This window comes from Neofelis nebulosa, chromosome 7 (assembly GCF_028018385.1).
Source record: "Neofelis nebulosa isolate mNeoNeb1 chromosome 7, mNeoNeb1.pri, whole genome shotgun sequence".
Taxonomy (NCBI): Eukaryota; Metazoa; Chordata; class Mammalia; order Carnivora; family Felidae; genus Neofelis; species Neofelis nebulosa.
Genome location: NC_080788.1, coordinates 46096418 through 46121080, shown reverse-complemented (window position 1 = coordinate 46121080; position 24663 = coordinate 46096418). Strand labels below are relative to the sequence as shown.

General features: G+C 43.8%; 1 protein-coding gene and 1 long non-coding RNA gene across 2 annotated transcripts in view; one reads left to right on the top strand and one right to left on the bottom strand.

Moving 5' to 3' along the window:
- The window catches only part of MYO1E (myosin IE), a 215141-nt gene that overhangs the window by 144309 nt on the left and 46169 nt on the right, over positions 1-24663 (bottom strand). The window lies entirely within an intron of this gene.
- LOC131516487 (uncharacterized) lies at positions 289-13103 on the top strand. The gene is made up of 3 exons (XR_009264107.1): positions 289-403; positions 1018-1234; positions 12962-13103. It is a non-coding gene; the product is annotated as an uncharacterized LOC131516487 (long non-coding RNA).

The window sequence follows — 24663 nt, the reverse complement described above, 5'->3', positions numbered from 1 at the left end:
GACTACTAAGTCCAGAAGTTGAGGTCAGGGGTGATGGGCACCCCCTGAGCACCAAAGTCACAAGCCAACACTGAACAACAAAGTACAGAAGTGAGAAGTGCCTTCCAAGAATCTTCTGTTTTTGGCATGGGCACATCTGGACCCTCTGCTTGCCTGATCTGGCCCGATCTATGGCACACTGATGCCATGTTGCTCTAGGGCAAAATGTAGTCAAAAGGCATTGCTCTAGCAGCTTTTCGGGTATAAACAAGGCATGTTTACTAGATCCAGAGAGATCCTGGGCTACAAAGAAGCAGGCTGATAGGAGAGGAGGGTTCTGTGGGCCTCCTGAGCAGACACGATCAACATTGAGGATCAGCGTCATCAAGGGTGCTGAAGGCTCAGAACAGCTCCAGGTGTGAAGGTAAAATACTCAGTCCCGTGTCTCACTCCATTTCATCACTTGGCAGAGGACATAAAACTCACCCTGCCATTTCTTTCCAAGACCCACACCTTGGACTTCAGGAAAGGATCAATGGGGCTGGGCTGATGGAATTTAGGAGGGGGTGAGGAGAATTAAAAGCCCCAGGGTAAACAGCAAAGCAGGCTGTGGTCTCCTGAAGCTCTGTTATCAGCTTACCTCTCAGAAGCCACACCCGGGACTGTCCAAGGCCAGCACAAGGGTGTGGGTGTCTGTGCAGCAAGGAGGAGCAGAGACAGATTTCATCTTGTATTTCTGTGTCCCTTGCCCCCAGAATTTCCAAGGGGCTTACCACCTACCTGCTGTGCACCCTCACTGTCAGTTCGGTAAGCAAGTCATGGGGATGAATTTGCAATAAAACCAATCTGGGAGATCAATACAGCTTCACTCTGAGCTTATCCGGACCCTGGTTATGGCATCCTTCCAGGTTTGGGGGAGGCCACCCACAGGTAGACTTTGTCCTCCTCTGATCACCTATAATCCTTACTAAAGGCTCGACTGCAAGCAAATACAAATTTCTTTTTCTTCAGATCTTTATTTATGTTTTTTTTGAGTAGGCTTCATGCCCAGCGTGGAGCCCAATGTGGGATTTGAACTCATGACCCTGAGATCAAGATCTGCGCTGAGATCAAGAGTCTGACACTTAACTGACTGAGCCACCCAGACCCCTTCTTCAGATTTTTAAAACTACAGAAATTGAGAAGGGAGGTAAAGAAAGGCAGAGAGAAAGAGAAAACCGACTTTCTGAGGGGAAGACATTCTAACAGAATAGAGGTCTTAGTACCCCCTACTACTAAGAGGACTTTTATTTATTTATTTATTTATTTATTTATTTATTTTTCAATATATGAAGTTTATTGTCAAATTGGTTTCCGTACAACACTCAGTGCTCATCCCAAAAGGTGCCCTCCTCAATACCCATCACCCACCCTCCCCTCCCTCCCACCCCCCATCAACCCTCAGTTTGTTCTCAGTTTTTAAGAGTCTCTTATGCTTTGGCTCTCTTCCACTCTAACCTCTTTTTTTTTTTTTTTTCCTTCCCCTCCCCCATGGGTTTCTGTTAAGTTTCTCAGGATCCACATAAGACTGAAAACATATGGTATCTGTCTTTCTCTGTATGGCTTATTTCACTTAGCATCACACTCTCCAGTTCCATCCATGTTGCTACAAAGGGCCATATTTCATTCTTTCTCATTGCCACGTAGTACTCCATTGTGTATATAAACCACAATTTTTTTATCCATTCATCAGTTGATGGACATTTAGGCCTAAGAGGACTTTTAAAGAAGTTAAGTGTTTCAAGGATATTTAGTAAAAGCAGCACTGTAAGCCTACCAATCTTTAAGCCTCAGTTTCTTTTTCTATAAAATGGGGATAATAACAGTAGCTACTACTGGGGGCTTTTGAGGGCATTAAGTAAGATAATGCATGGAGAATTCATATTACACTGTCTGGCCCAACACAAGTGCTAAGTTGTTCGTAATAGTAAATTGTCACCAGTAGCAAATGAACACTGGGAGCCAGGAATAGTGCTCTGACTGGATATCTGATGTTCCAAGAAAACTGGAAAATTGTCGTCTCATTGGGCTGATAAGATGATAGCAGAGACAGGATTCAATGAAATACAGAATTTTTAAAGTTTCGTGATACTCAAGTGAAGTGGAATTGCACGATATGTGAATGGTCTGAACCCAGATTCTGAGAATAGGAATCTACGGCAGCAGAACAGAAGACAGTTGTTGCCCTGGGGCGCCTGGGTGGCTCGGTCGGTTAAGCGTCTGACTTCGGCTCAGAGCATGATCTCATGGTCTGTGAGTTCGAGCCCCGCGTCGGGCTCTGTGCGGACAGTTCCTGGAGCCTGCTTCAGATTCTGTGTCTCCCTCTCTCTCTGCCCCTCCCCCACTCACACTCTGTCTGTCTGGCGCACTCTCTCTCTCTCACAAACAAATAAACATTAAAAAAAAAATTTTTTTTTAATTTAAAAAAAGGAGAAGAAAGACAGCTGGTGCCAGAGAAGGCACGTAGGGGATTTAACAGGCTAACTAAAAAGGAAGCCTATAATGAAGAAGTACAGTAAGGACCACTTGAGTAACAGATTGGTACCTTATGGGAAAAAAGTAAAGGTGTTTAAACCAACTACAAAGGAAAAAAAGGTCAGGAACAGGCAGAATGCTTCTATATTCACATTCCAAATCCTACAATTTTAGAGCTAGAAGGGGCCTCGCCTATCTGTCAACCAGTCCAAGCTTTTCCTGTACCGATGAGGAATCTGAGGCCCGGGGAGGTGATTCGTGCCCGTGGTGCCAGCAACTTAGTTGTAGAACCGGGGCTAGAACTTAGGTCCTCCAGCCTCCGTGCAGCACTTTGCAGCCCTCTGCTGCCAACCACTCTTGAGCAAACCTGTAACAAAGGTTTTTATCACCCACAGAGGTTCTGGAAAGAACAAATAAGTCTAGGCATGTAAATATTTGAAATTTCTCAAATAATAAACATTAACATTTGTGAACCTTGACCCTCTGGCAAACAGACTGTATGAGGGTCACTTGTGTCCATCCAAATATTAAATATTTGAAAAATTAAGATAAACATAAATAGAAGTTTTAAATTTGCCTTCCAGGGGGTTTATCATGCATGCAAAAGTACAGAGATCCCACAGTTTGAGGACCACTTTCCTGGGACCCCTTGCCTTCCATAGGCCTCTGTTTATGGGCAGTGGGGAGGGCTGGGAGTGGGGAGGGGAAGTCCTGGCATTGGCTTAAAACTCAGAGGCAAGTAGGTAAAGGAGAAAGGCACTCTCCAGAATATGGGAGGGAAATGTCAGCAGAAATTGGAAAGCTATAATCTAACTAGCGATCTCTGGCTGTAGAATTCTATGGTGCCCCTTCCAGTAGGAATTTTTAAATCACTAAATCACTAAAATTGAAATCACTAAAATTGAAAACAAAACACAACCTAACCATGTCTGATGTGATTGTGGGGCATGGGTGGGTCACAGCAGTTCACCGTTCACAACACCATAGAAAATCCAAGAAATCCCATTGCTTACTGTATTCTGCAAAACGTAATATAGCATCCAAAAGGCAACCCATGCCATCAAAAGGTGTGATCCACAAAGCTTCGGGAACAGGGAACAGGCATTGCTTTTCTTGAGCACCTACTATGTGTTAAATACTATGTTAGGTGCTTTCTTTCACTTGGACTCCAAAGAACTGTAGAACCAGCGACGTACTCTGATCCCCAGGTAACAGATGAAAGACTTGGCCAGAGAGAGAGTCATGGAGTCCAGATCCGTTCTCAGGTTTGGTGGGTTTAGGAACCCACAGGAGCTTCCATCGAGGCTATGGTGGAAGACAAAAGAAGTGGATTCTCCACACTGTGAAAATCCCTCCAGGGAGACCCATCACCCGACGGCAGGGTTTCAGGTGCAGCACCGAACACTGCCCTTAGATCCCACACGGCAAGTTGGACGAAGGATCGCCTTGGCTGTGGAACAGAGATCGCCACTCTACACATTTTAGGGGCATTTTAGGCACACTGATAGGACTGATGTGTAGAAGGATAACGGGTGCTGTGAGAAGCCTCAGTGGAGCTGGGAGGCCAGAGGGTTGGAGCTAACTTGCGACGCTGGGCCTCTGCCTCTGCCCCCTCTCCTTCAAAGTACTCCTCATAGCCTGCTTCAAACACAGAGCCCCACACCTGGGTCTTGAGTAAGGGCAGGCTTCTCATTCACTGTTCTTTGGGGAATAGATGCTGGTCTCCTTCTATGGCAAAGGTGCTTTTTACCACAATGAAGACACTCAAATACGTTAAAAATAACCCCACAGAAATTCTCTCTGAGACAAAATAGTCAAGACAAATGTTAATTGCCAAAACAGTCACCAGTAGGGAGCCGCAGGAGGAACATACTAAAGAGCTTCCCAGGTCTAATGGCATGCCACCTTCAGCCCTGCAAAGTCAAGAGCGGACAGCAAACTCTGATCTTGTTTATAGTGTGGACAGGAATGGGAGTCAAGGGGGCTGGGACTGACACCCAAATGATCCCAAAGCAGTATTACTAAGAAATCACTTTAGACAAGGAATTGAGACCAAGTGAGACCTGCTCTCTGTGTTAGGTAGAGAGTGCCCACCCAGTTATGGAGAAAACAGTGCACTCAGTTTTGGGCAGGGCAGTGAATAGACAATGGAGATCAACATTACCACCTCACAAAGAGGGTTGTGCTCAAAAACTGCCGGCCAGACCCCAAGTGGGTTTACAAACACATTTGCATGGTTTCTGGTTGCAAAAATGCTGAGAAGATTTGTCTACACTCTGCTCCCAAGGGCACAAAAATCCCTTTCTACCTGAGTCCCAGACCCAAAACATGAGGACAAGTAGCACCAGTGGTCCCAATATGCTCTCCCTGGCTGTGACCCCTTCACTGCCTGGGAGTTGGGCCAAAAGCACAGTATTACTTACTGATCAAATAGCTGATACCCTAAGATACCTGGAAGTGACCACACTATCAATTAGGGTTCACTGGAACCAAAAGCAAAACGTTTCATGGTTTGTTTGATGAAATTTGGCTTTAAGGTTCAGAAGTAGCTGCTGGTTTTGCATGTACAAGAAAAGCTCATTTTGAATTTTTTTTTTTCAATTCAGCGGAGCAAGAGCACAAGGTTAGGCAAGAGAAATAGCTTGAAATCCTGGGAAAGATAAAAGGAAAATGATTTAAATTAAACATGTGGGAAACATTAAAGAAGAGAAAGACATAAGACAACCCTAGAGATCTAAATATACAACTTAAGAATAGTTGTTTGATCATCGGGCAAGCGTGTGAATAAATAAAATACTACAAATGCTCTAAAGGAAAAAAAATTAAGAAAAAAGTTTCCTTCCGACTTCCATTCTAGGAAAACCACAGTTTTTTTGTTTGATACAACTACAGTTCACACGCCAGACGGCTATATTCAGCTTTGAAAAGCCTATGTAACATTCTCTAGTTAAAAAAACAGTAAGTGAACCAATCATTGCCTGTCGGTGGGTAAATTTTGTTTGGTGGGTGGCTTTGTTTTGAGTGGGTGTGAATAAAGGCAAGGGTGATTTTATTTAAAAATTTTGGAAGGCTCAGTCAGTTAAATGTCCGACTTCGGCTCAGGTCATGATCTCAAGGTTTGTGGGTTTGAGCCCTATATCGGGCTCTCTGCTGAAAGAGTGGAGACTGCTTCGGATCCTCTGTCTCTCTGTCTCTCTCTGCCCCATCACCACTTGCATTCTCTCTCAAAAAATAAATAAACAAAAAATAAAATAAAATAAATTTTAAAAAAATTAAAAAAAATTTTTTGTAATTTAAAATTTTTATCCTTAAAAAAAAAAAACAAAAAACAAAAAACCCCATGGTGGTTTTACAGGATTCAGTTGTTTTTTTTTTAAGTTTATTTATTTATTTTGAGACAGACAGAGACAGTGCTAGTGGGGGAGTGGCGGAGAGAGAGGAGACAGAGAATCCCAAGCAGGCTCTGTGCTATCAGCACAGAGCTGGATATCTGGCTCGAACTCACGAAACCGTGAGATCGTGACCTAAGCTGAAACCAAGAGTCAAACACTTAACCGACTGAGTCACCCAGGCGCCCCCAGGACTCAGTTTTGAAGAGCGGTTTGAATAGTTTCAAACATATTCAATTGGCGTTTTCCCGGTCTGCAAATAAAAGTCTGTACCACCTTTTCTTAAAGGTATTTCTGCAGCACTTTCTGGCTATGAGTTTGTACACTTTCTGTCTGTAGAACTGTCATTATTATTTAAACTTACATAAAATGCACTTCAACTGGCAGGCACGTGAGGTGTGAAATTAAAAGTGTATTCAGGAGGAATAAAACTGAAGCTAGGCACCAGGATGGACAAGCATGCACAGTGTTAGAGATGGCGATGTGAGGTCTAAAACAATGTGTCGTTCCTCTCTATTCTGTTTTGCCCCATTGTGTTTTGAATAGACTGAATCACTGCCCAGCTTTGGGGCCCAGCCTCTGAAAGGCCCCATTGTAAGGGATATGCTTTCCCCCAGCAGAGTTAAGGTTGCTGTAGTAACCTTCACTATGAATTTCCTCACCAGTGGGATGAAAATCTCAACTGAATTGTGACATTACTATAGTTACAAACAAGACTGCAAAATGAGCATGGGCCTACCCATTTGGAGGGTCTTCTCTTATCTGAACATAACCCGCTATCTGCTGCCTGAGTCATCCACAGAGCCAAAGAAGGGACTGAATTTCTACAAGTCGAAGAAGTGAACCTGTAAACCATAATGGAGGATCCCTCCCATTGGTGTGCAAGCGGTGGGAAACCAGGAGTGTGCAGACCAAGGCAGGGGCCTCACGGTGCATGAACGACTTCAACCACGTGGTTGCTGGGTTAGGAGAGCCACTTTTCTGGTGCTGAGCAGGGAGGCATGGGTATCCATGGTCCAAATGCTACAACCAAATGCTACAAGCAAAGAATAAGTCTGCACTTAGTTTGGAAAACCAATTCATGATTCAGCAGTGCCCCTTTTATTCCTTCAGGGAAAAAAGGCAGAAAGCAATCACCCCAATTTACCAGACATACTAAGCTGGAGTGAAACCACTGTCCAGTAAACTCTATGGATGGCTCACTATGTAGCAAGCAACATTCTAAGCTATTTACATATATTAACTTACCTAATTGACCCAGCAAGCCTGTAAAGTCAGCATTATTATTAACCCCCATTTTAAGGATGAGAAACCTCAAGAACAAAGAAGTTATATCAATACCAGTGAGTATTCTCCTGCCAGAACCTATACTCATTATCCCTTTTTTATTGAACTTGTCCACATCAGGCATTGGGTGTTCAAATCTGGAACTCTGGAGCTTGGGAGCAAGAAATGGGCCAGGAACATCAATTTAAGAGTCCTTCATTGGCTATAAAAGCTGTTGCCATAAGGCATGCGTGAGATTGCGCAGAACAGGAAGCAAGCAGGAGATAAAAAAAAACCAAGGATAGGAAGCATTTCATCCATTTGTTTGTGTGTTTGTTCACCGATTCATTCATTCATTCCAACAGTTCTGTGCCTACTAGGAGCCAAGCACTGTTCTAGGTGCAGGGATAACACCTGCAGACTTACACAGACGAGGCTCCTATTTTCATCAAGCATACTTTCATTGGTGAGGCAGAAAATCATGAGGATAGATAGGAAGGAAAAATAGAAGCCGCCAAGGAAGGCCAGAGGGGCAAGGCTGAGTACTTGGCACCAGAGACAGGAAACAGGCAGCCAAGATGGAATCCCCATCAGAGGGTGCAGCCCGGGTCACACAGAAAAACCGTCTGCCTTCCAAAGGAAACAGGCCCAACGACTGTAGTCGGGTCCCCATCCAATAAGAGAAATAACGCCCCCTCTACTGTGTCTATTGCTTCCAGTTTTGTTCCTTAGCTGTTTATCATCCCAGGTGAGTCCTAAAGTAACTCTAGGAGGCAGGCAGGGAGCAGGCATAAGGATCTCAGCCTGGACAGACTGGTAAACCTTTCCTGATACTTTAGGGGGAGTAGTAAAGATTCAGGGAGGGCAGAAGAGCAAATTTCCAGTTGGGCTCATCAGCCTTGGGGAACAGCCTCTGTGTTCTCCGTCTAGCATGATAATGGCTATGTCACCCATTGTGGGATATTATTAAGCTGGGCTGTGAGTGTCTCCGTGTGCTGTGTCTCGCCTACTTAGAAATAAAGAGGGGGCAGGAGGAGGGAACCAGAACCAGCAGCAGAGCTAGACTGCTTTTAAACCTAGAGACAGGGAGAAAACAAGCAGCTCTTTAAAAACAATTTCTAAGCTTACTTAAAGGTAGCAATTCCAGCCTAAAAGCCTCTGAGCTTGGTAATACACCCCCCTAGAGAAAGGGCAAAATTATCAAGGCACGGAGAAGAAGGAGACTTCAGGCTGTGGATGAAGGCCCTGCTCCATGCCAACTTCTAAGTGAAATGAGGAATTACAGTAATTCAGCCCACAGTGATTTCCCGTTTTAACCGATGTTTCCTGTTTTCTATGCTGGGCATCATAAGGATATTCAGAACCAGACCCAGAGTTCACAGGCCGCCCTTTCACTGGGCTACATTCTTTTCTGTTCACTCATTGCATTATGTGCAACATTACAACCCAAAACCGATCTGGTTTCTTACTGACCAATTTGCGACCACCACTACTGGTGCTGAGAGAACACACAGCTCTGTGGGGGCAAGATGGGGTTTCTAGAAGAGCCAGCTTGCCTAGCAGCTCCCCAGGCTGATTGCCCTTGAAACAGAGTTGGGACCTGCTGGATGCGGTCTCCACAGGAATCGTCCACATCTGGTTGAGAGGATTTGATTCAGGAGTCAGGATTGGGGGCAGAAAGGGGACAAAAATATCTTTCGTGCCCTTTCGGCAGATTGCTGACCCATCCCAGCATAGAGGGACCACTGGATTTTCTGTTCATTTTGTTTGTTTATGATCATAGAATAACAAAAGTATGTTTTTTTTTTTTTTAATCTTTATTTATCATGGGAAGAGAGAGACAAAGACAGAGTGCAAGGAGGGGAGGAATAGGGAGAGAAGGAGACACAAAATCCGAAGCAGGCTCCAGTTTCTGAGCTGTGAGCACAGAGCCGGATGCAGGCATTGAACTCACCAACTGCGAGTTCGTGACTTAGATGCTTAACCGGTCTGAGCCACCCAGGCACCACACAGAAGTATGGTTTTTTGAAAAACTTTTTTAAAAATAATTTTGCCATTTCAGAAAAGTTACCAAAAAACACACAAAGGATTCTTCTACTTGTTACCAATTTGTAACATTTTGCCTCCCTTGCTTCCTTTCTCTCTCTCCCTCTCTCCATATATGTGGATTTTTAAAAAATATAAACCATTGAAAATAGCTTGTATACATCATGTCCTATTGTTCCTTAATACTTCAATCTGTATTTCCTAAGAAAGGAATTTTCTTATATAACCAAAGTAAACAACCTCAGGAAATGTAACATTGATACCATACTTTTTATCCAAGTCAATATTCCAGTTTCATCAATTATTCCAATAATGCCCTATGACAAGATTTTTGTTTGTTTGTTTGGTGCCAGATAATCATGTATTGCATTTAGTTTTAATATTTCTCTAGTCTCCTTTAATTTCTAACAGCTCTTCAGCTTTCCTTCATCCTTTATAATACTGACATATTTAAGAAATCAGGCCAGATAGCAGCAACTTCTTACTCAACACGTCTCCAGAGCAAGAGAAACAAAAGCAAAAACGAACAATTGGCACTTCATCAAAATAAAAAGCTTCTGCACAGCGAAGGAAACAATCAGCAAAACTAAAAGGCAACCGACAGAATGGGAGAAGATATTTGCAAATGACATATCAGATAAAGGGTTAGTATCCAAAATCTATAAAGAACTTCTCAAACTCAACACCCAAAAAACAAATCCAGGGAAGAAATGGGCAAAAGACATGAATAGACACTTCCTCCAAAGAAGACATCCAGATGGCCAACCGACACATGAAAAAATGCTCCACATCACTCATCATCAGGGAAATACAAATCAAAACCACAATGAGATACCACCTCACTCCTTTCAGAATGGCTAACAACAACAGATGTTGGTGAGGATGCAGAGAAAGAGGATCTCTTTTGCATGCTGGTGGGAATGCAAACCCACCAGCAGCCACTGGGGCAGCCACTCTGGAAAATAGTATGGAGGTTCTTCAAAAAATTAAAAATAGAACTACCCTATGACCCAACAATAGCACTACTATGTATTTATCCAAGGGATACAGGTGTGCTGTTTCGCAGGGGCACATGCACCCCAATGTTTTTAGCAGCACTATCAACAACAGCCGAAGTATGGAAAGAGCCCAAATGTCCATCGACAGAGAATGGATAAAGAAGATGTGGTGTCGTGTATATAAATAAGATGTGGTGTGGTGTATACACACACACACACACACACACACACACACACACACACACACACAATGGAGTTTTACTCAGCAATCAAAAAGAATGAAATCTTGCCATTTGCAACTACGTGAATGGAACTAGAGGGTATTATGCTAAGCGAAAATAGAGAAAGACAAATATCATATGACTTCACTCCTATGAGGAATTTAAGATACAAAACAGATGAACAGAAGGGAAGCAAAAATAATATAAAAACAGGGAGGGGACAAAACAAAAGAGACTCTTCAAAATGGGGAACAAACAGGGTTACTGGAGGGGTTGTGGGAAGGGGGTGGGCTAAATGGGTAAGGGGCATTAAGGAATCTATTCCTGAAATCATTGTTGCACTGTAAATTTAAAAAAATAAATTCAATAAAAACAAACAAAAAAAGAAATCCGGCCAGATATTTTATAGAATTTCCCTCAGTTTGGGTTTGTCTGATGTTTCCTCATAATTAGATTCAGCTTTTGCTTTTTTTGCTAGAATTCTGGTCAGTGATTCTGCGTCCTTCTCAGGGTATCACATCTGAAGGTACATGATGTTTGTTGGTGTTTGTTGGTGATATTCGTGTTTATCACTTGGTTAAGCACTGTCCCATTTCCCCACTGCATAACTGCTATTTTTCCTGTTGTGAGTGCCAAGCAACATGTGGGAAGATACTTTGAGACGATATAAATATCCTGTTCCTTATCAAACTTCGACAACCAACTTCGAGGGAATTAAAACAATTTTTTATGTTTATTTATTTTTGAGAGAGAGAGTGCGTGCACACGTGCGGGGGGAGCAAGGGCAGAGACAGAGAGGGGGACAGAGGATATGAAGATGGCTTTGTGCTCACATCAGCAAGCCCGATGTGGGGGCTGGAACCATGAGATCACGAACCATGAGATCACAATTTGAGCCAGTCGGATGCCCAATGGACTAAGCCACCCAAGCACCCCCAATGGAATTAAAATTTTAAACCCAGTTACTTGGCATTCAGGGAGAATGCATTACTCTCACATACTGAGTATTTCAGAGACAGACAAAGTGTATGGAACATCTATGTGGGCTTCTCAGAGACACGGTAGCTGGTTTCCTCACACCTGCTGGGTTCCAGGTAGGCTGAGGTTGCTGGGTGGCTGTGCTCCTCCTCTGTGACAAGTTACACCTCCACAGGACATGAAATAATGCATTCCTAGAAGCTGAACTGAAAACCAGAAGTATGAGTCAAGCTGATTGTTAATGGCCCAGACAGCACCATGGAAAGAGGTGTACAAGGAAATCAGGTCTGTCCATATGCAATGCTATTACATGAGGGATGTTTATCTCTGGTTTCCTTTATCAGTGTGCCTATGAGCCTGCTCCCCCCTCCACGCCCACCCCACCCTCAATCCCAACCCTCCTCTCTTTAGCTCCAATGCTGTCTACTTGGATGGTGGACTTGGAGGAAGTTCTTTTGGACCAGAAAGCTTGAAACCAGGGAGAGACAAGTGGGTTGGGGGTAAAGAACAACGTGAGTAAGAAGGATGAAGTGCAACCAGTCAGTTCAAAGAGGCTGCCAACAATTGTTCCTCAGCCACAAAGAAGGAAGACCTTTATGACCGACCTTAGATTCCAGACATTCTTGTTCCCACAAGGGAATCTGCTACCACCTGGGATAGTCCTCAAACATTTTCTTTTTGCTAATAACTACTGTGTGGAACTATTACCTCAGAGGACTTTGTTATATAAGAGCCACCAGTAGATGGCCACTTCCACAACCAGAGCTGAGACAGAGCCTCGGAAAGAAGCCCTGAGCACTCTGTATAGCAAATTATCACAGACATACAGACCAGTGAGCTTATCTGAGACCAAAGATTCTCCTTGCCCTGTCACTATTATAGCCTGGTGCCCATTCCTGAAAGTTATGTGTAAGTTAGTGATTTTAATAGCTGCTGCTGAACCAACACTAGAAAAATGAGCCTTAAGCTTTCCAGGTAAAAAGTTCGTATCTAAGATTCATTTCTCCTCTCCTAGCTAGAATAATGAGATATAAAGTATTGCTAGCGTACTCTGGAATTCTGAAGGGTTCATAAACATAAAGAAGAATTGGCAACAATGATAGTAATTTCATTTTATTATTATTATTTTTTTAATGTTTATTTTTGAGAGAGAGAGAGAGAGAGAGAGAGCAAGAGAGGAGCAGAGAGAGGGAGACACAGAATCCGAAGCAGGCTCCAGCTTCTGAGCTGTCAGCACAGAGCCCGACGTGGGGCTCAAACTCACAGACTGCGAGATCATGACCTGAGCTGAAGTTGGGCGCTTAAGCGACTGAGCCCCCCAGGCACCCCAGGGATGGCATTCTTTTAATAACAACTCTACTCTGTGGTCTTTTTCTTCAACCATATCCTATGATTTTACTGATTCAGACATTTAACCCAGGCAACAACATCTGTGCTGGGGACTGTGCCAGCCCCTGGGGATATAAGAGATACAGAGGCTTACAACTTAATTACTTAAGTCTGCAGTTGTAGTCCTAGCATGAAGAATGACTTGTGTTGACATAAGATTCCATTCTTTCTTCACATAAAGATACTGAATGAGCTGATGACTCCTAGGAAGAATGTCTGTGCAGTTCACACCTAACTGCAACATATTACCCTGGCTGCCAGGTAGGCTGAGAAGACATGAGTTCGCACAAAGCATTGATCTTGATCTTCGTTGACAAGTGAATTCCAACCTGAATGACCCCATTTTAAGAACGCTGTAGTCAATTTCATTTTAGAAACACCAGCCCAAGTTCTGTCAGACAATGATTAGTGAGACATCATTTACTTCATTTCAATTAAGTTGGTTAGATTTTCCCTAAAAATTGGTGGATTTTTTTTTTGCGGGGTAGGGGGAATGCCTGGATGGCTCAGTCGGTTTGGTTCAGCATCTGACTCTTGTTTTTGGCTCAGGTCATGACCTCACAGTTCGTGAATTTGAGCCCGACATCGGGCTCTGCACTGACAGCACAGAACCTGCTTGGGATTGTATCTCTCTCTCTGCCACTCCCCTGCTTGCTCTCCATCTCTCTCTCTCTCAAGATAAATAAAAATAAACTTAAAAAAAAAGTTGGTTTTTTTCCACCTCAAACATTGTTTTTTTAAAAAATTTCAATGCCTAACCACGAGACTCAGAAATTTGGTGTGAGGTATGCAATAGTATCTCCCCTCTGGCAGGAGATTTTAAATATCCTAACTGGAGTCCCTAAATCTTTAATGCGATGTTAGATCTCTGTCAGATATACTTTGTCGCCACTGAAAAGAAGCTGAAAAAGAAGCTGAAAAGGCATTTGAGCAACTGTTTACTTACAGACCCGCTAGCTACTCCATAATTTATCACCAGGTAAAGCACTAAGTGTTAAATGCCAGGTTTTGGATTCTCTTGAATCTCTTCTAGAGGAGAATCTAGGGCAGCTCCTCCCAGCCAGTAGGTCGGGCAGGACCAGTCCTCGGAGCCAGGCTGAGGGTGGACTGGGATTTCCTGTTCCCAGGGCTCTGCCTGCTGGCCCACGCTGAGGCCTCTTCCCTTTGCAACATCTTTAATGGCAAAAGATACTACCAAGCACTTAGACCCATTTAACAAAATCTACCACCGTTCTCAGCCACCCATCCTTCCCACCCGCCCCCTCACTGTCAACTTCATCAAGAGAGGAAGTGAATCTACCCTTGATGCTATCATAATTTTTGAAATCTGGAAGTGAGTCCCATGATGTAAAAGGAAGTTAAACATTGGTGGAAGGCAATGAGTCGCTACACTGGTCTAGAAACCTGTGATCGCCTTCCAGTTATAAATCTTCCAGAGTTCTAATTTAGAAAGACATTTCCCGGGGCGCCTGGGTGGCTCAGTCGGTTGAGCGTCGGACTCTTGGTTTTGGCTCAGGTCATGATCTCACAGTTCGTGAGGTCAAGATCAGGTCCATGTCATGCTCAGCACAGAGCCTACTTGGGATTCTCTCTCTTCTATCTCTCTGCCCCTCCCCCCACTTGGTTTGCTCTCCCTCTGTTTCAAAAAAGTAAACAAACAAACAAAAAATTTTAGAAAGACATTTCCCAAACGCCTCTCTTTGGTTGGAGGTATGGCTCTGAAGAATTTTGTCAGGCTTCTTGAAGGGCTCATAGACGAGCTCTAAGAGAATATCCAAATGATAAAATCCTAATAACAAGAGTAATAGGAAAAAGAAAAAAAAAAAACCTCTTTGAATGGGTTTGTTTGTACCTTTTTAAAATTTCAGCAGTAAAAGCGCACGACTCCTCAGAATTTGTTTAAAATGTCTCCCTAGTTAATGACCTACATTCGTTAATGTATCCACAGGCCAGGAAGCATCCACTGGAGGAAAATCTGGTCTCCAAATTAGAGTGTATATTTACATCCAAGTACTTTAAAATAGAAAAATTCCCCATTTATATTATGACAACTTGTCACCAGGGTTCACCCTCTCTTCCCTCAGAATTAGCCTCATTCCTAGGAAATCTTACCCATATGTTACAATCCTGAAAGCTAGTCTTCCTTTGTGATGCGCTCCGTCCCCTCTTTACTAACAGGAGGAGCCTCAATGGTGAAAGCACTTAGTGTCTCCAGGGCTAATCCTGAAGGCTCTAATTCATAATTGAGAAGTTTCTCTTGGATGCTGGGAGGAATAAAGTAACAACCACTCTGAGTACTTGAGCCAACTTTATTATCACAAAGTCCGTATTCTGCCCTGACCTGGCAGAGAGCAAAGGCCCAAGACTGAAGCCTGAAGAACAGACTCCAATTTCCTCTTCTGCCCCGTACTGGCTGGGTGGCCTGAGGGATTCACTTGAACTCTCTTGTTTCTAACCTTTCAGAGTTGTTGGTGAGAGACCAGTCAGATCAAGGGCAGGAAAGTCCTTGTAAATCTTATGGTGCCATATAAATGTGTTATTTTGATAACACCAAGATAGAATGAGGATACAATTTAATTTGTTAGTTTCTCCTAACTTATGCCCTTATACTAATTTGTGATATACTTTGCAGAACTTACCTTCCCCCATCCTCAAACGTGTTTCCAAAAAAAAAAAAAAAAAAATGCAAGAACACCTAAATGAAAGTAAATTTGTGCTCTGCCTGCCAGACGTAGAGCCTCCCCTGCAGGTAATAATAGAGGAGGGGATCTGGCTAAAATTCCAGTAAATGTCCTGGGCGGGATGAGCATCAGATGTGGGAAAAGGTGAGGCAAGAAAAGGTTAAAACGGTACATCTTGTAGCTAACAGAAACCAGCATGCCAAGGAGGAGATCAGTTGGCTGCTAAAGGAAGATCTGGGGACAGACATGTCCAGATACCTAAGGCACTTTCTAAATGGCTGCAGAGAACAGTCAACCCAAAAAAAATAGCTTCTATAAAATTCTCAGGAATGAGTCTGTCACCTTGAGATGGCAACATGCCGTGAAGGAATACTGACAAAGCAAGAGAGATGGAGAGGCACACTGGGGTGGAGAAGGCCAGTGCTTACAAGTCAGTCGCCCTGGTTGGGTGACCACAGCAGCCACTTAAGGCCAACTTGGTCTTATGTTCTATATCCTTGAAAAGGTTGTCACAACCAAACTCACAGGGCCATTGAGACAAACGTGCTATACTTGGGACCCATCTCAATTGTTAGGTTTGACAAGCTGTCTTGCCATTAATTAGACATGAATACAACTGGTTCTCTGACTAGACCACGAGTGCCCTGTGAACGGGGACATCTGTCCCTTTTTGTCTGAATTCCCAGTCTACCCAGCTCAGTGCTTGGCACTCCTCCAGGCTTGATCAACTTTATTAAATTTATAAACAGCGAGGTGTAAGTGCATTATAAACTGAATATAAAGGTCTGTAAATCATATGAAGGTAAGGTTTGAAAGCAACCAAAAGACACTTGCCAATTTAAAATATGAAAATGGTATTTGGAAGGTAAAGACTGGTGAGGGTCTCTCTTCTGCCCAGGATCAAGTGTGACATTGTGACCAGGGCACCCATGAAATCGGTCTGCTAGGCTAGGGCATCTCTAGAATGGAGAAAGGAATCGCAGGTGTTGTCTGTGGAGAATATCCCTTAGCATCACTCCAAACTACCTACCATCTCAACTGATTTCCACATAAAAGTATGATGCCCTGGATTGTTTTTCTAGACACCATCCAGCTTGACAGGTAAGCTCCATGCTGCAAATAAAGCCTTCACTTTCAGACCCCGGTAGAATCTAAATCTCATTGGTAGAAACAGCTTCCAACTTGATAAAATCTATTGACTGAAACACAAAAGCAAGAGTCAACGGTGCCTTTTGGGTTGCCCCTTGGAGTGGGAACTGTAACACCACAGCTAGGTTCATGTCTGCAAGCAGCAGCCCTGAGATATAAACATCTCTAATTTGGCCCTCTACACAGCTTGAAAGAGTGGTTAGTGAAACAAAATCAGTCTTCAGAAGCTGCTTATTATCCTAAACCAAGAAGGACCCTCTCCTAATAAAATAACAACACCAGGAATGTAATGGTTCCTTTCCTGAATATATGGCACTTCACGGTTGGACAGTGATGAGTGGGTGATTGTGACCATGGGAAATAACTAGAGCTGAAATAGGTCTTGGTTCTAGAGTATTCCTTTAGACCTCTGAAGCCCATTGAAAAGATGGGCTTCACAGAGGCTGTTGGGGAAAAGTGCTATTTAGGTATGACACTACAGAAGTCATAATGTGACTTTTTGCCTTTTTTTGTTTTCTCCATTCAAATGAAATGGAACTTTTCTTTCAAGAAGGCTCTGTTGAAACTGCTCTGGTTTGGGTAGAAATGCCCAGGGGTCAGGTGGTTGGTTCAAATTTCCTTTCCAAGTACAGAAAAACTGGGGACTATTAATGCAAACTTACTTACTGATGTAAATGAACCTCTAAATTGAGCTATTCACTAACCTCAGCTCAAAGAAAATCTTAGAAACATAGAATTTGCCATTATTTTCCCCATCAGAGTCAAAACTGAGTGCATTGTAATTCTCAAAAGCACTTTCACCCCTATAATTTAATCTTCACAACCTTGTGAAGTTGAGCTCACCATCCACGATTTATAGATCAGGAAACCGAAGCTTTAAGAGGTTAAGAAACTGGCCCAACGTTGCACTGAGGTCTCCTCTAAGCGAACCAAGATTTTCTGAATTTATAGGTCAGGATTTCCCCTTCCACTATGCAACATGCCAATGTCTTCCAGCCAAAGACCACCAGGAACTCACTTGTAGCTGCACAGCTGCACTCATTATTCACCAAAGTACCAGAGAGTACGACCATGGAGCTGCATGGACCTCCTCAGTAAGAGGGTATTAGAACCTGTTACAGGATTTGAGCTGGGGGGTGGGGGGAGGGTAGATTGTGGGGAGGTCTAAGGAGTCAAGGGTTTGCTCTAGATGGGCGCTCAGTGACTGTGTATCTCAATAAATGTTATCTGTAGGGAGCTGACAGGAGGGCAGAGAGCAGGGAAATGGAAAAGCAAGAGTGAACACTCCTATTAGCCAGGGCGGGGAGTGTTTGGCAGGTATTTTATGGGTTGTAAAGGAGCCTTGTTTTAGTCTGTGCTTAGACAAAATCACACAGTATTTGGTCTCACTTGACCATGGTTTAAGAGGGAGCTTGTCTGAGACTAGTGCGGTGTGTGCTTGCGCGTATCCAACAGAGAACATGGCCTAGCTGCGAGTGCAACTTCCTCTGAGCGACCTTTATATCTAACAAAAAGTCAAGGAAGATCATTCACTAATAATTTAATTCAAATGAAACCTTTGTTTTGTGAAACCAAAAACACAACCAGCATTCAATTGTCCCGGGAACTCCCTCACAGATGCAATAAGCCTTGAGTCACAATCTTCTTGCATGGTCAGGTCTCCTCTTTCATTCAGATTCCCTCCTGTCTGAACAACGGGTTCATGGGCACAGAGAGGGGTTGAACAGTGGTAGCACCTCCAAGTTGTCCCCCAACATCTATGCTTCCTTTCCTTCAGTAACACGATCTCTGGCTTTTAGTTCGGCACATGGCTCCTCAGAATAAAGAATTCATTCCAGGGACGCCTGGGTGGCGCAGTCGGTTAAGCGTCCGACTTCAGCCAGGTCACGATCTCGCGGTCCGTGAGTTCGAGCCCCGCGTCAGGCTCTGGGCTGATGGCTCGGAGCCTGGAGCCTGCTTCCGATTCTGTGTCTCCCTCTCTCTCTGCCCCTCCCCTGTTCATGCTATGTCTCTCTCTGTCCCAAAAATAAATAAAAAACGTTGAGAAAAAAAAAAAAAGAAAAAAGAATTCATTCCGGTGGGGCGCCTGGGTGGCTCAGTCGGTTAAGCATCCGACTTCGGCTCAGGTCATGATCTCACAGTTTGTGAGTTCGAGCCCCACATCGGGCTCTGTGCTGACAGCTCAGAGCCTGGAGCCTGTTTGGATTCTGTCTCCTTCTCTCTCTACCCCCCCCCCCCTTGTGCTCTCTCTGTCTCTCAAAAATAAATGAAAAAAAAAGAAAAAAAAAAAAAGAATTCATTCCGGGATTCTTGTGCAGCTAGGCGTGGCCGGTGATGTAAGTGGAAGAAGAGTGTGCAAGCTCTAGGGCATCTCACAGAGTCGGGGAGGGAGCATGACCTCCTTACTCCGCCCTTGCTCAAAACTGGCAGGTGGTAGCCAAAGTTCCCTGTGGGCCCATAAGGACCAGTGCCACACCCTAGGGTGGCAGAGCAGAAAACAGGAAGTAGCCTGCACCCCAGCCAACTGCAGTGCTTCTTACCAACACAGCACTGCCTACGTCCGGGACGTTAAGTGGGAGAAAAATAAACACACACGCCACAGTAACGAAAAAAAAAAACAAAAACAAAAACAAAAACAAAACAAAACAAAAAACCTGACTCAAGTCCTCTATACTTCAATAATAAATTAATAAGTAAAAAAAAATAAATTCACTTGTAATTGCTGCTGCATGTTCTCAGGTGGAAATTTTTCCATTTGAATGTGGGAAAATTAAAGGTAATCTCAGAAGTTCTTCTATAGCTCCAAGTTTCCACAGATCTTCCCTGCCTGAATCCCTTTGCTTTGTGTTAGTCCTGTCCTCAGTAAGGCACCATACAGTAGAAATCTCCCATCTCTCCTCAGTATTGCACAATACAGGTAAATAAAACCTGCGTATGACATTGCTGTATATTGCCATACACACCATTTAATGAGTATATTTATGTTTTATCTAATTACATAATATATTTCTAATTTTTACCTTTTTGTCTCACTCTTTCCCAATAACACAGAGCCCACGGATGGGGCATAAAGGGACTGAACAAACGTCTATCTTTTTTTAAATTTTTTTTTTTTCAACGTTTATTTATTTTTGGGACAGAGAGAGACAGAGCATGAACGGGGGAGGGACAGAGAGAGAGGGAGACACAGAATCGGAAACAGGCTCCAGGCTCCGAGCCATCAGCCCAGAGCCCGACGCGGGGCTCGAACTCACGGACCGCGAGATCGTGACCTGGCTGAAGTCGGACGCTTAACCGACTGCGCCACCCAGGCGCCCCAACAAACGTCTATCTTAATGAGCCTTTAAAGACTCCATAATGCAATTATATCTTAACGTCTACTACTTCAGCTATTCACCTCTTCTCATCTCATGTGAGATATTCACGCTCATGGATGGATGAAAACATCTACCCCAGCTAAACTGCAAATTGCTATGCGATTGCTCCCCAGGTTGGCAAAGCCTCAAATGTGAAATCTTTGAGTGCCAAGAGTTTAAATGTATAAAATGCCTTTATTTGTAAAAGGCCTCAAAGGACTTTTTTCACCGTTGAGTCATCCTATCCCTTACTTTTGTAAAACCATTTGCAATTTACAAAGTGCTTTCATACTTATCGTCGCATAGTCCTTGTAGTCGGGCTGGATATTAGTAATTTATACGTTACAAACAAGAAGCTAGAAGCTCTGAGATGGTGACTCACTTGCTCACGGTGCCATTCATCTAAAAAAAAAAATGTGTAAATGGCCCGTTGGGTTATATTCCTGGTTTCCCCACTATGAGCAATGTTGCAGGAAGCCTTCTCATACCTGTATCTTTGCCCCTTGGGCTAACATTTCTGTGGGATGAAGTCTCATATGGAACCTCTGGTCTAGGATTTGAGGTTGGGATGTCGAGTAGGTAGAGAGAGCACTGGGAAAACATTCCTGGCAGGGAAATGAAGTCAAGGAGGCAGGCCTGAGCAGATCATCATTCCCAGTTTTATTTAGCTGCAAGTGTGGGCCGCTACTTCCTAACTTCAGAGTGAAACTAAGTCTAGGTGCATGTCACCCAGAGGAGCTGCAGGATGACCTGGGCAGCAGGCCCTCTCCAGCGTCTCAGGTAGCACCTAAGGATGGGTTAGTCCAACAGGTGTACCAGTAGCTGCCTCAACACCTGAGGTCCCGGAAGGATGAGGTCCTGCAGAGTTCTCTATTGACAAAGAGGAAGCAGGGGTCCCAGCTGCTAGATAACAGCAGTGAAGGAACAGGACAGAATGAGCACCAGATTCTGCTTCTCAAACTGGATCTCCGTTAAGGCCAATGAGAATTCTGACATTTCCTTCTTACCTTCACTCCCACGGTCTGCTACATATACTTCAAGACCCCTATCCAGCCCTTTGGGTGAGAGTATGCAATCAGTAATGATTCCAATGAGTTTAAAGCAAATTCCCTATAGGAATCTGTTTATAATTTATTTCTCTTTATTTATTTATGTTTTATTTCCTGAGAGAGAATGGCAGAAAGAACTCTGGCCCTAAGAGTCAGAAAGGCCTGGAAGAAAACAGAGAAGGGAGATTGAAAAGGAATGGAAAGGGAAAGAACAGTGTGTTGTGCCAGCTCTGAGCCGTCACTTAACACACATTAACTGATATCTGTCCTCACAATCATCTTGTAAGTATGGTGCTGTTGGTCCATTACTGATGAGAAAATGGAGCTTGGAGAAGTTAAGAGACTTGTCCAAATGCTAACCCCCACACAGGAAAAACAACAACAAGCCTTCTGCCCTGCAAGGGATTTTCCATGGTTCTACAGTTGTGAAAAACAAATGAGATAATGAATACAAAAACTAGCTACTGGAGAGTGAGAGCATATTCTGATGGCAATGCCAGGACCCTGCAACTTATGTTCTCCAAGAAGGTCTGAATCTCCCTGCAGGTCAGCCAGTCAGGTTCGAGGATGGCTGGGAACAGACTTGAACAAAGGGCTGCAGGGCTGCACTTAGCAGGTCCGTGGCCGCCACCTCCCTAGACAGTCACACTGCATTTACAAGAATCTTCTTAGGAGATTGTGGGCCAAAATTTTTGTCTTCTGTCCACTTTTAGTTCGATAATCTTTATTCCCATTGATTTCTAAGATGGCTCCTTCCTTTCTTCCATATGATTTCCTCTTTATTACTCTCCTTTCCAGGACAATAAAGCGTAATTGGAGGTAGTTAGGAAGGACAAAGAAGGAAAAGCTTGTCCATAAAGACTTGTTTATCTTCAAGAAACAAATATATACATAACATCTAGATAGTTATTATATACCTATACACTTACACAAACACACACGCACATCACATTTTTCCACAGGCTAAGAATTGCCCTTCAGCCCTTCCTCCCCCGACACCCAAACCTATTGGTTATATCCTCAACTCTACCCCTCCTCTATTTTCAGGCCACTGCCTTACTTAGGGTCTCATTATTTCTCACCTGCAATAGCATCCTAATTGGTCTTTGGGTCAGTGGCCGGCCTCCTGTTGCTTTGGTCCTGTGTTCCCTTCCTTCATAAATACTTACGTGAGCTGCTATATTACTCAAGGTGAAGGCAGCTTCTTAACTCCTCAAGGGCACATTTCACAGAAGAGTTGACTAGCTGCATATAGCAGCAAGTCCATTGCTATCTTAAGCCCTAAAATGATAAGATGTAGCAAAGCGAATGTCTGTCACGGGTTGAACTATGTCCTCCTCCAAAAAAAGGTATGCTGAATTACCAACCTCCGATAGTTGTGAATGTGACTTTATTTGGAAATAGGGTCTATGTCGATGTAATAAAGTCAAGATGAGGTCATTAGGGTGGGCCTCAATCCAGTATGACTGATGTCCTTATAAGAAAAGACAGGCATGCAGAGAGGCCATGTGATGACAGAGGCAGAGATGGGAGTGATACATCTAGAAACCAAGAATTGCACAACACCAGAAGCCAAGAAAAAGACATGGGACAGATTCTCATGCCTTCAGAGAGCGCATGGTCCAACTGAAAGCTTGAGTTTAGACGATAGCCTCTGAAAGTGTAAACGAATAAATTTCTCTGGTCTTAAACCCCTAGTTGGTGGTCATTTGTTAATGTAGCCATTGGACACTAACACAGTATCTTTAAAAAGGTGAGAAGAGTTGACCATCAAGAAAGAACCTTCCAAGTTAAAGCTCCTTCATATGTGTGCCTCTGTTAGTGTCTTATCTACTCCGTCAGAAGCCAGTGACCTCCAGAATTATGATTCTAAAGAACATACTTGATTATGTCATTCTCTTTTTTAAAAAGCCTCCCATTTTCTATAAGACAAAGTCTAAGCCCCTATTATGCCATGTAGGGCCTTCACAGTCTGATCCCAACCTGCATCCTTCCACCCCAACTTCCCTCCCTCCATGTTGACCACCAGCCATCACACTGCCCCAGAGTCCAGTGACTGATTCTCATGTACAGTAGACAACAGGCATGGTGAAGGCAACTGTCCAGGGTGGCCCTGAAAGTGGGCCTGGGTGTCCACCGTACTGAGCAAGCCCATGATGCCCCTTCTCTAGAAGACCAAAAGCTGAGCGATGCTGAATCAGGAAGAAAGATTTGTGGCTTTGGGCACAGAAGGCAGAGGGGTTTGCCATATCAGAGACATAATTTGGTGCATATATATCAGGCAATACCACTTGATGGTATGTGCAACATTCTATTTCCTCTCTGAATTCACTTTGAACCTTCATCAAGCAATAAATTATTGAGTTATCTACAATGCACTTAGCCCTGTACTCAGTGCAAGGACACAAAGAAGAGTGTATAAGGTGTGTCAAGCTCATTAATCCAATCAGTTGGGTCTCACTGGGGAAAGGACTAACATGCAACGCGCATATGACGCAAGATAGCAGATTCAATTCTGGGGTTTAATTTCAAAACTGGAAGAGTTCTGAGACGGGAAGTGACCTGAGTGGACTAGAGCAATCAGGAAAGAGTAGGTGGAAGAATGGGAACCGAGTCTGGGCCCAGCAGATGCCGAGGACTTACTTGGCCAATGAGAGGAGGGAGACTTTAGAGGGACAACACAAATGAAGGTATAAAAGCAGAAGGAGCAGACATCACTGCTACTGGTGAAACCTAGTTTTCAAAGCACCATTCTTGATTAGTCTAGTTCACAAAAGGGGCCTCCAGATCAGCAATTTCAGCAACACTTGGAAACTCATCAGAAATGCCAAGTCTCGGCCTCGCCCCCCAACCTAGTTGAATGAGGGGCTCTGGGCGTGGGGGTGGAGCCCCAGAATCTGTGCGAGTCCAATGCACTCTCCAGGTGATTCCAACGCAGGCTACATAACAAGTTTATTTATTTTGAGAAAGTGCAAGTGGGGAAGGGAGAGACAGAGAATCCCAAGCAGGCTCCACACTACCAGCACAGAGCCCGACACAGGGCTCAAACTCACGAGCCTCAAGATCAGGACCAGTGAGCCGAAGTGGGACGCGTAACCGTCTGAGCCACCCAGGCGCCCCCGAAAGCTAAAGTTTTTGAGAACCACTGCTCTCAGCAGAAGACTTGCTATAAATAAATGTATGATGTCTATTCCTATAGAAGAAACTTTTCAATGGCCCCTAACTTTTAATTCATTCCATTGAGTTTTGACAGAACCTAAATGGCAGAGCTGCGGCATGTGCCAAGCACAAGGCAGAGACACCAGTGTGCACACGGGAATAGGTGTGTGCACAAAGACAGCCCTCTGACCGCCAGGAAGTAACTAATATACATCTGAGAAACATCTAGAAAAATTAATTAAGGAAACAGCACAGGCCTGTGCTGATGTCACAGTCCTGCGGGACAAGAAATTTTATATACTAAAGATGAAGAAAGTGATTTACTGTGCTTACCGAGGCCCCAGAAATAATAATGAGAGCATAGATACAACTACCTTCCTTGTCACCCTGTCATCTTTCCGTGATCATCTGGTGGCCAGTTCTCCTATGTGCACACACCAGGGATAAGACCCGCACACCCTTTTGGGTTTTGAGCTTCTGTATTTGAGG